Raw genomic sequence first — 11,009 nt, 5'->3', positions numbered from 1 at the left:
TGCACCACAGAAATTTAAACTACATGTCCCAAAAGGCACCGCGAGAGGCACAGGCGGATCTATGTGCACAGAGAATTCTGGGCTTGGTAGTTTCATTCTCACTGACTGAAGCGTTCTTATTGTTTGGAGGAAACACGGGTCCCTTAAGTGCATCTCTAGGACGAAGATGTTCCCCAGTTTCTGAAGCACTGACATATTTGTAATATACACAACAAAGTATTTTTTTTTTGATGATTCTAGAGGGCCTAAGAGGTAAATGCGCTTGCTACCAAGCCTGATGATGTGCGTTCCCTACCAGGGACTTACAAGTAAGAAGGGAGCCAAGTCTTTCAGTTTGTCCTTTGACCCCATGGACACACATATACAGATGTATATACATAGCTTTACACGTTCATCAAACATTTCCCTTATGTGCAAAATGCATGTTTTACCTTTTTAAATGCTTAAAAATTAATAACTACTTTGATTATCTCTACCCAGTGGTTAAGCAAATTTATTTATTTTATAGTTTTTCTTTTTCTTTTCTTTTNTTTTTTTTTTTTTTTTTTTTTTTTTTTTTTTTTTTTTTTTTTTTTTTTTTTGGTTTTTCGAGACAGGGTTTCTCTGTGGCTTTGGAGCCTGTCCTGGAACTAGCTCTGTAGACCAGGCTGGTCTCGAACTCACAGAAATTTGCCTGCCTCTGCCTCCCGAGTGCTGGTATTAAACGCATGTGCCGCTACCGCCCGGCAAATTTAATACTGGTAATTTCACAACATTCCTTGGCCAACATATGTATATATTTTTGAAAGAATGAAACAGAATTACATACTATGAAATGTTGTATAAATCTGTTTGTTTTATTTTTTTTTTTAAAGGCTGTTATGGGTGCTGGAGAGAAGGCTCAGCAGTTAAGATCATGGGCTGTTCTTCCAGAGGATCAGGGCTCAATTCCCAGCATTCACATGGCCCCTTATAACCACTTGTCACTCTGGTTCCAGGGAATCCGATGCCCTCTTCTGACCTGTACAGGCACCTGGTGGGTCTTAAGTCTAACTAGAGAGCTGTTGGACACTGCCGCACCAACTTCTTGTGGCTCCTAGGCATCATAGGTGGGTAGGATGTGTTTGGAAGCTGGCATGGAGCCTTTTGGTAGCATGAAAGCTAGCCCCCAGAGAAGAGGTTTTCAGGTCAGGGGCCTCTGAGCCCTTTGTCTGAAGCAAAGGTAAGTCATCAATAGACACTTACCTTCCACCTCTCTGGGGCAGCCAAGTGGGGCAGCAATAGCCTGTAATGTTCGGGATCTCTTGGACAACCCTCACAGTCTTGGTTATCTTCCTACTGCTTAGAAGCACTGAATTTGGCTTCTTGTCACTTCTTTCCCCTAAGAACTCCAGCTAAAACCAATTCTGCCACATTTGCTTTTAAGTGATTCAGACAGTTCCCAACTGCTTTCCACTCCCCCCTCCACCTTTCCCCTCATTCTCTCCTGAATGCTTTAGCACTTCACAAACCCAACATATATGCTAGTCTAAATCCTTCAGATCAGCCACAGGCTCGCTTCTTGTCCCATGCAAATTCCTTGGATTCATTCTCTCTCTCTCTCTCTCTCTCTCTCTCTCTCTCTCTCTCTCTCTGTGTGTGTGTGTGTGTGTGTGTGTGTGGTTTTTCAAGACAGGGTTTCTCTACGTAGCTTTGGAGCCTATCCTAGAACCGTAGTCCAGGCTGGTCTCGAACTCACAGGGATCCGCCTGCCTCTGCCTACCAAGTGCTGGGATTAAAGGCATGTGCCATCATTGCTCGACTTCAAATACATCTTTTAAAAATTGCAAAGATTGGTTAAGAGAGCTGTGAAGCTTACAGGACCCCTCTCTGAGGTTACTGGGAGAGAGGAGACCGCTGAGCTGCCCCAAAGCAGCTTTTGCAAGTTGTCACCTAGGCTGAGGGAGTTGCTTGGTGATGCAGCTGCCCCTCAGCCACTCGTTATCCTTTATGTAACCCCAGCAAACTCATGGGTTCACTAAGATAGACAGGAGTGGAACTGTTCCTTTGCTCTGTCATCAATGTCCTCACTGAAATGGATAGACATTTCTCCACGTCTCCCCGGGGAAAAGGAACAACACTCTAGGAGCCTAGGCAGGGTCTGAAAGAACCAAGGATGTGTTTGAGAGGAGCAGTTGCATGCTCTCTGTTATGGATAATAAGATGAGCAACTGAGGCTGGGCCATCTGAGGGCGGTGCATTCTTGTGTGTGTGTGTGGGGGGGGACTTTCATAATGGCTTTCTTATGTAGTATAGGGTGGCAAGCTTCACGGATGAATAGGGTTACAATACCTGGTTCTAGGACAGCCAGGGCTGTTACACAGAGAGACCCTATCTAAAAAAAAAATTTTTTTTAAAAGGAAAAAATGTTTCTTTATTTGTGTGTGCCTATGTCTATGTGTATAAGTTTGTATTGGGAGCTTGTATTTTCTCAGTTAGGCTGGAAGCCAGTAGTGAGTCCCAACAACTTTCCTATCTCCACCCCTTACTCAGAGCTGGGCTTACAGGCTTACCCAGGAAGTCTCTCTCTTGTTATGGGAGTGTCAGGATCTGAACTCTGGACCTCAGGGTTGCACAGCAGGAGCTCCAGTTTGCTGAGCTATCTCTCCAGCCCCCCAAGTTCTTAAACTGCTTGTGAGTCTATTCCTCACTTCCCTCCAGAAGGGAGTGTTTTTCCATCCAGATGAAATTACTACACAACACTCTCCCTTACTTCAGTCTTCTGAGTTCTATATAGGTCTGTGCGGCCACCAAAGTTAAAAACCTATTTTAGTGGTAGCACTCACAGCAATTTATACTTTAGAATAAATGGGATTGGGAGGGATTAGAAAGTTGTTAGATTGGGGCTGGAGAGATGGCTCAGCGGCTAAGAGCATTCATTGCCTGCTCTTCCAAAGGTCCTGAGTTCGATTACCAGCAACCACATGGTGGCTCACAACCATCTGTAAAAGAGGTCTGGTGCCCTCTTTTGGCCTGCAGGCATGCACACAGACAGAACACTGTATACATAATAAATAAATATTTAAAAAAAGAAAAAAGAAAAAGAAAGTTGTTAGATTTCCTTTTTTTGTGGATTTGAATAAATTTTTTTGTTGAATTTATTGAGCTATAAATTTTTCTCTGTTCTCCTCCCTTCCTCTCCCCTTCCCTTCAACCCTCTTCCGTGGTCGCCATGCTCCCAATTTACTCAGGAGATCTTGTCTTTCTCTACTTCCCTTGTAGATTAGATCCATGTAAGCCTCTCTTAGGGTTCTCATTGTTGTCTAGGGTTCTCTGGGATTGTGATCTGTAGGCTGGTTTTCTTGAAGTTGTTAGATCTTAGACATCTATGGAGTGCTGGGGATATAGTCCAATGCTAGAATATTTGTCTAACATGTATGAAGCCTTGGGCTCAATTCTTAATGCTATAAGAATCAAACCAAAACAACAAAACCTTTAATGGACCAGGTGTACTGGTGTATGCCTGTGATTCCAGAATTTGGGGGGTACAAGAGGAGAATCAGGCATTTGATTGTATCCTTGGCTATAAAGTGATTGAGGCCAGTCTGGGTTATATGAGACCCTGTCTCAAAAAACAAAAATCCTGTACGGAATGTTCAAATTTTTACAGTTAGTTAGGTATTGTTAGCCACAGCTGCTTGTTTCTGAGACATGAGGATCTCTTGAGCCCATGAACTTGAGACCATCCGGGAAACTGTATGGTCCAAGCTCCAATGACAGGAAAGAGGGGAGGTGGGGGGTGGGCCAAGAGTCGAAGAGATTGTGATGACCTGTGAGAAGATAAGACATACAGAACCATAAGCCAAAATAAAGTCCCTTTCTTTAATACTTACTCAACTCACAGTAGTATGCTACCAATAATATAAAACATGCTAAAAATTAAAAACTGCCTGAAGACAATGCTCAGTGGTAGATGACCTGCCTAGCAAGAACAAGATCCTGACTCAATGTCCAGCACCATAAACATGCACACACGCCTACATAGGTACACATGCTTTACGATGCACACATTGGAAAGACATGGAGTAAGTCAGTCAGTGTTACACCTGATCCATTGTGCGCCGTGAGGAAGGAGAGAGACAGCATGTATAGGTTTCTAAGACTTTAATAGCTCACCACATAAGTGATCGACCAGGGCTGCAGGACAAGCCCCGAGAGGGGGCCAGAAGCAGGGCAACAGTTTCCTCCCAAGATTTAAACATCCCATCCTGAACAGAAAGTTCCTTAACAGGAGAGGAACTAACTCAAAATAGCTTCAGGAAGTTCCTGAAACTGATCAGATTCACTAAGCCCCCTTGCTGCCAGAGTCAGCAATAAAACCTCAAACAGGAAGGGGAGCCAAGCTGCAAAAACAACTTGGGGACTTTCAGTCAAGCCGCCCTGAGACCAGACCAGCTGCCTGCTTTTGAAGATGCAGAGACCAGTCAAGCTGCCTAGAAGAGGTTTAAACCAACCAAGGTACCTGGAAAGTACACTCTCCCAACTGTTGAGCAGCCTGCAGGCTGTGCAGTATGGTTCACGGTCCCAGCTTTTGGGAGATGTCACTCATGCTGGGGTGGGCTTTGGTGATATAGCTGCTTTTGGGTAAATTCTGCTCCTGTAAACAACCCCAGTAACACTCATTGGTTCACCAAGTTGGACTCTGGTGGTCTCCAGACTTTGGTCTGTCGTTGGCTCCCTATCTGGGGTGAGTAGGTGTGTTTGTTGCGTCTCTCCAGGAAAAGTTCTGTCACACAACAGGGGGTGGGGTAATGGAATTAGTAGGAAAGGGTATGGAATAAGCTTCTGGGATCCTGACACGCTCTTGCTCTCGATCTAGTAGAGAACACATCTTTTTTGTTTGTTTGTTTGTTTGTTTCAAAGACAGGGTTTTTCTGTGAAACAGCCTGGCAGTCCTAGAACTCACTCAGTAGACCTCTGCCTCCCAAATTCTGGAATTAAAGGCATGCACCACCATTTCCCAGCTTCCTAGACTTAATTTGTTCCATTGAAATTTTTTTGTCCTAGTATTATGGTATATATAGTACTATGGTATATATACTAAGGATAGATAGATATAAATATATATACTATATATATATTTCTGTTACAAAGTAAGATTTTAGGTGAATGGGTCTGTTGAAAGGCAAGTCTTTTAATTAGTCAGGAATCAGAATTCCTTCCATCAAGTTATTTTAACGTCTGCCAGGTCCATGTCGTTGGATGATTAGAATATGATGCACTGGATTACAGATGGCAGATGAAAATAAGCGGTAATATGTTTGTTTGTTTTGTTTTTCGAGACAGGACTTCGCTGTAGTTTTAGAGCCTGTCCTGGAACTAGCGCTTGTAGACCAGGCTGGCCTCGAACTCGCAGAGATCCGCCTGCCTCTCCAGTGCTGGGATTAAAGGAATGTGTCACCACCGCCCGGAATTAAGAATGTTTTAAGGCCTGAACCAGCACGCCGCTTTGATTCTTAATTCCATCATCGAGAACTAAATCAAATGGCCAAGGGCTGGCGAGATGGCTTAGTCATTAAGAACACTTGCGGCTCTTGAAGGAGCACCATATTGGGTAGCTCATAACCACTTTTAATTCCATTTCCAGGGTTACTTGATACCCTCTTCTGACCTCTCTGCAGGCAGCTACACACACAGTGCATATACAGACATATATATACAAAAAAAGGGGGGGGGACCAGGCGTGGCGGCGTACATCTATAATCCCAGAATCTGGGATTAGAGGCTGAGACAGGCGAATCTCTGTGAGTTTGAAGTCAGTTTGGTCTACGTAGAGTTCCAGGCTAGCCAAGGCTATATAGTAAGACTCTGTCTCATAAAATACAATTCCCCGAGAGCTGGGATTAAAGGCGTGCGCTACCACGCCCCGAAAGTAGCTCTTTTTTTGTTACTGGTTTTGAGCATTTGCTGAAAGTGAAAATCGGAAGCTCCTGGAAGGCAGACCGTCTTTCTAAATATCCTGACAGCGCATGCCAAGGTTTATAAAGTGAAGTGCTTCATTTCGAGAGCGCTGTGACAGTCTGACGGAGACACACTTACCCAATCAACTCGCAGAGAACCTTATGCTACCTGTCAGGCATGTATTTAGAAAGGCTTAAAAGAGCCTACACTCTCAAGGAGAAGATGGTGACGTAAGGCAGGGAACGCCGGGAGACGCCTTCAACCCACCCCTGACGCACTTCCGGCGCGACGCTTTCCCTCCACGCCTGGACTGGGCCGTGGGGGAGGGAGGCGGTTAGTGGGCTTTAGCGCCTTTCCTGACGGCGGTAGATTTGAAGCGCTTTACGGGGGCCGGGCCGGGAGACGAGACGTCGGTGGCGGTGCAGGTGAGAGGCGCGAAGGCGTCCGTCGGCGTGGCGTCACTTGCAGCGATCCCCGGGTACGAGAGCGGGAAGGGCCCAGGGCGAGGGGCGGAGCCGCGGCGGCCGGGCGGGCGGGCGGCCGGGCCGAGGTAACCGTCTTTCCGTCGAGGTCTCCGGGCTGTGGGGGCGCCGAGGGGTGGCCCCGGGGACAGAGGCGCGGCCTGCGGTCCCGTGGCGACCGGGACGGCTGGCAGTGGAGCCCCGGGGCGCAGGAAAGCGCTCTTCCTCTCCAGCCCCCGCCCTCCCCGCCCGGCGCACACCTCCTCCCTGACGCATTTTGCCGCACAGGCTGTAATATGGCGGCAGCGACGGCGGCCTCGGCTCCCGGGAGCTAGGTGCGTTTTGGATGCTGCTTCTCCACCGGGAGACCGAGCGCTTCTGCGCTACGGTAGGTGGGACATCTGCGTGGGGGACGGGGAGGCGCCGCGCGAGGGCCTGTCAGGTTAGGGTTAGGGAGGGACGGGCGCAGAGCCAGAGTCCCCGGGAATAAAATCGACAGCGAGCTGCCGTCCTCCGACCTTCTCCTCAGGTAGGGACAGCGGCGGTCGTGCGTGCCTAAGTGACACAGGCCCCTGATGTTAAGGATTCTCCTAAAACTCAAGCGCGGGCTCTTAGCCTTGGCTCTCTAGAAGTTTTCCCACGTTCCCGAGCAGCTGGCAGCGGCCGGGCCTTTGGGGAGGAGCGTTGCGCTTAGAAGATGGTTTCTGAGCCGCTTCGCCTTTCGGAGAAACGTCCTGCTTTGGGCCCTGCTGTTTTTACTCTGATGTCGAAGAGAAGTCAACGTTAGCCGCCGGCCGTGTCTGATCGTTTTGGGGAACCTGACAAGCACGACCTTGCGCACGCCGCTTGCTTTCCCCCCCTTAGCGTATATGAGCGCATTCGGTGCACTGCAAGGATCTCTTTTTGTTTGTGTTGGGTCACCCGTGAGTCTGAAAAAATAATAGAATGTTTTGGAAATACGGAAGTTCCATATGAACTTTGAGAAGCTAAGACCGGAAAGGATAAAATAATGCTTGTGTTTCTGTCACCCGCATTGTGTAAAGAATGCTGACGAGTAATTGCCCTTTTGTAAGAGTTACTGGAAGAGTAAACGTCTTACAAGTTTTAAAAGATTGCCATCAAATCCAGAAATTGCACAGATACTTAGAATGGTTGCTGCTTCTATAGTTTTTTTTTTTTTAAAACAAACCTAAAAGTTTAACTTCTGAGATAGAGCTTCAAAACGCCCATAATTCCACACTCTAGAAAGGGGTCATCGTTCAAGGCCAGCCTGAACAACTTGATGAGACTCTTACCTCAGACAAACAAATCATTTTCTTAGGGACTGAGGGACCCCACTCATTAATTTTATTAAGTGGGTTGTAATTATTTCTGCAAGAGTTTACGTTCCTGTTTAATGGCTCAACAGTTGCTTTAATGCTTATTTGAATTGATTGTCGCGCTTGCTCCCTAGGTGGGTTGGGGTGAATGTGGCTTCTGCAAAAACAATTTTTCTTCCTATAAGCCAAAATTTGGACCTTGAGATTTGCAGGCAGTATTTTGTACTTAAATATTCAGAGAAAGCTACTTTAATTGGAACTTTGTGTTTTACTGATAGGGAAAATTTCGTGCTTTGTTTTGGATTGGTGGCATTGTTGGCATGTACTCTACCACACTGAGCTGTATTCCTAGCCCTTGTCCTTGTGTTTGTGTGTACCAAGACCATCTGTGAGGCAAGTGCTGGACCACTGGCCACACACTAAGCCCCCAGTTTACAGATGCCTGTTGAAGTGTTGTGTTTCAACTGCAGTGGTTTGAGTATAGCAAAGACATTAAAGAGAACAGTACTATTTGGAAGAGCATAGGTGTCTTTCCTGACAAGTTGTTGACTTGTTTTACTTAATTCATCAGCAGTGCATATATTCATAAATGTATGCAAATGTTTTGAGTTAATTTTCGTTTATTATTTGCTCCATGTGAATACTTTTAAGAGGGAGCTAAAGAAGCCAGTATAATTCCCTTGCAGGTATCTTTTTAAAGAAAGAGATACATTTTTACTTAGTTGTGGAGGCTTTAGTCCATGGCTGCCCGATTGTTTTTGGGCTTGTGACAAGGCATTACATGGTGGGATGGTGGGGAATACACAGTAGAGCAAAAACGTCTTCCTCTTGGAGTCCAGAAAACAGAGGGTGGAGGGGCTGTCCCAATACTACCTGCAGGGACTCCCTTCCAGTTACCCAACTTTATTTCGTTAGTCCCAGGCTCCTAAAAGATCCACTATCTCCCAGTAATCCTAAAGACTGGCAACCAAACCTTTAATTAACATTTGGTCCTTGGAGGACAATTAATATCTAAACTTCAAGATAGTGTCTTCGAGACCTGATAGGAAAGATTAAATGCAAGAAACAACAAGAAATCTCCAGTATTACTATCTAAGTAAGACCTCCATAATAGCAGCACCAGCTGACATGCCAGTATGGATGGGGAAGACTAACCGTAGATGAAGATGACTGCTGAGAAAGGGAGAGTAAGTTGTCCTCAGAGATGAGCCCCAAATAGTCCTGAAACATATGCACGTATGAGCGACGCTGAACGCACTCAGTGGGGTGTGTGTGTGTAACAATAATACAGAAGTTATGGTTTGAGAGAAATTGTGGGAAGACATGGAGAGGGAGAGATAGAAACTTTTAAATATAATACTTATGTATGGAATTCTCAAAAAATTAATTAAATTTTTAAAAAATATTAAAACTGTTCCAAAGGGTCCCTTCTCTTTGTATTCAAAACTTAGTCCTCCTTGGATGTAATCCTAGAAGTAATTCAGAAGACTGAAAATGGTTCAGCAGGTAAAAACCTCCAAATCTAAGGACCTGAGTTCTATCCCTGGAACCTACATAGTAGAAGGAGAAAAACCAATTCCCTTAAGTTGTCCTCTGATCTACACACATGTGCATGGCGTGTGCCCTCCCCCTGTTAAATAAATAAATGCCAAAGTTCGAAAAAAATGTCAATGTGGAAAACACAAAATAATGGTACTCATTACTAGATGTTAATGTTTCTGAAAACTTGTTTACAACGTGGCACTAATCAGTAATTAGAGTATTGGCTTTATGTTTATATGCACATAATTTTCTTTTTTAGAATTTTTATGTGCACTGAATGTTTTACCCGCATGTATACATGTGTACCACATGTGTGCCTGGTGCCCCAGAAGAGTATGTCAGATTACCTGGCACTCCAGATCCCCTGGATCAACCACCATGTGGGTGTTGTTAATTGAACCTAGTCCTCCGTAAGAGCAACAGGTGCCCATAATGGCTGAGTCAACTCACCAGTCCCTATAGACAGAATCTACCCGGTCCTGCAGCCGTTCAGTCCCAAGTAAACACACAGAGGCTTATATTAATTATAAACTGTTTGGCCTATTGCTCAGGCTTATTACTAACTAACTCTTATGACTTAAATTCACCCAAATTCTTGTTTGTGTTTAGCCATGTGGCTTGGTACCTTTTCTCAGTAAAGCATTCTCCCCTTGCTTCCTCTGCATCTGTCTGGTGTCTGTGTCTCTGCCTTTCCTCTTCCCAGAATTCTCTTAGCCTGGTTGCCCTGCCTATACTCCTGCCTGGCTTCTGGACAATCAACGTTTTATTAAACCAATACGAATGACAAATCTTTGCAGTGTACAAGACTATTATTATCCCACATATTTTTCACAAATACCATAATTTATACACTATAAATTAAACAAGATAAAGTTTTTTAAAGGTGCTACAGTTAAAAAGTTGTTCAGTTTTTTTTAGTGAGTTATTTATTTTAAATTTTACTTTAAAAAATTAAAAATTTCTAGGTCATTACATTGATATCCAGAATTTTTCCATGAATGACATTTCATTTCGTGTATCCCACCCACCACATTTAACATATTTCTCTTTTAGAATGTCAAAAAAAAAAAGGAGATAGTAGTTTTAAGTGTACTGCTTATAAATGCAATGTTTTATGCCATTAAGGGCTTACAGAACATGGTAACAAAGAGTGGTTGCACTTCCACAATTATATTGTCATTGTGAATGAAATAGTGTGTTGTTTTTCTTTTTGGTTTATAAAGTGTCATAATTTTTTAAAAGTGCATTTATAAAAGACACAGTCTTAAAGATCTGAAATAGTTTTGATTAACTTACCTGAGTCCTATAAGAAAGTTATTAGTTGTTAACAAACAGCAGATGCAGGGTGTGCTGTTGCACACCTTTTATCCCAACAGAGGCATGTGCATCTCTAAGTTCTAGGTCAGCTCAAGTTCCAGGATAGTCAGAGCTGCATAAAGAGACCCTGTCTCAAAACAAGAAATTATAAATTTTAAAAAATAAGCCTAGCTGTTAAGAACATATTATTTTTCTTGTTATCAGGTTTTGAGCTGAAGAAGTGAAAAAGGAAAGAAATGGTAAAACAACAACAAAGCACTTAAACAGAGAGCATCCCAATAGGAAGATGTAGGGAGCAGACTCAATTTCATTATCGGTACAGACTGCTAATTACTACTGGTGGACCCTGGGAGAGTCAGTAATAGCAGTATCTCTTGTGAGAAGCACACACACGTATAAGGAGAGAGCAGTGCAGGCTATAGAAAACACAAGCTCTGTCTGGGTGTTTTGG

General features: G+C 44.2%; 1 protein-coding gene across 12 annotated transcripts in view; it reads left to right on the top strand.

The window, feature by feature from the left end:
- Nucleotides 1-6,206: 6,206 nt before the first annotated feature.
- Ppig (peptidylprolyl isomerase G) overlaps nt 6,207-11,009 on the top strand; it is a 32,590-nt gene continuing 27,787 nt past the window's right edge. For 4 of the 12 annotated variants that reach the window (XM_050122390.1, XM_050122370.1, XM_050122346.1 and 1 more), the window contains exon 1: nt 6,634-6,768. The gene's annotated coding sequence lies outside the window, so the exon portion shown is untranslated. Of the gene's footprint in view, nt 6,398-6,633; nt 6,769-11,009 lie in introns of those variants that run through there. The other 8 variants (XM_050122361.1, XM_050122339.1, XM_050122397.1 and 5 more) reach the window with 4 other exon arrangements.

The sequence above is a fragment of the Alexandromys fortis genome, unplaced genomic scaffold, assembly GCF_014885135.2.
Source record: "Alexandromys fortis isolate MF-2015 unplaced genomic scaffold, M_Fortis_MF-2015_v1.1 scaffold_8_9099976_23576923, whole genome shotgun sequence".
In the NCBI taxonomy this organism is placed as follows: domain Eukaryota; kingdom Metazoa; phylum Chordata; class Mammalia; order Rodentia; family Cricetidae; genus Alexandromys; species Alexandromys fortis.
This window is presented reverse-complemented; position numbering and strand designations above follow the sequence as displayed.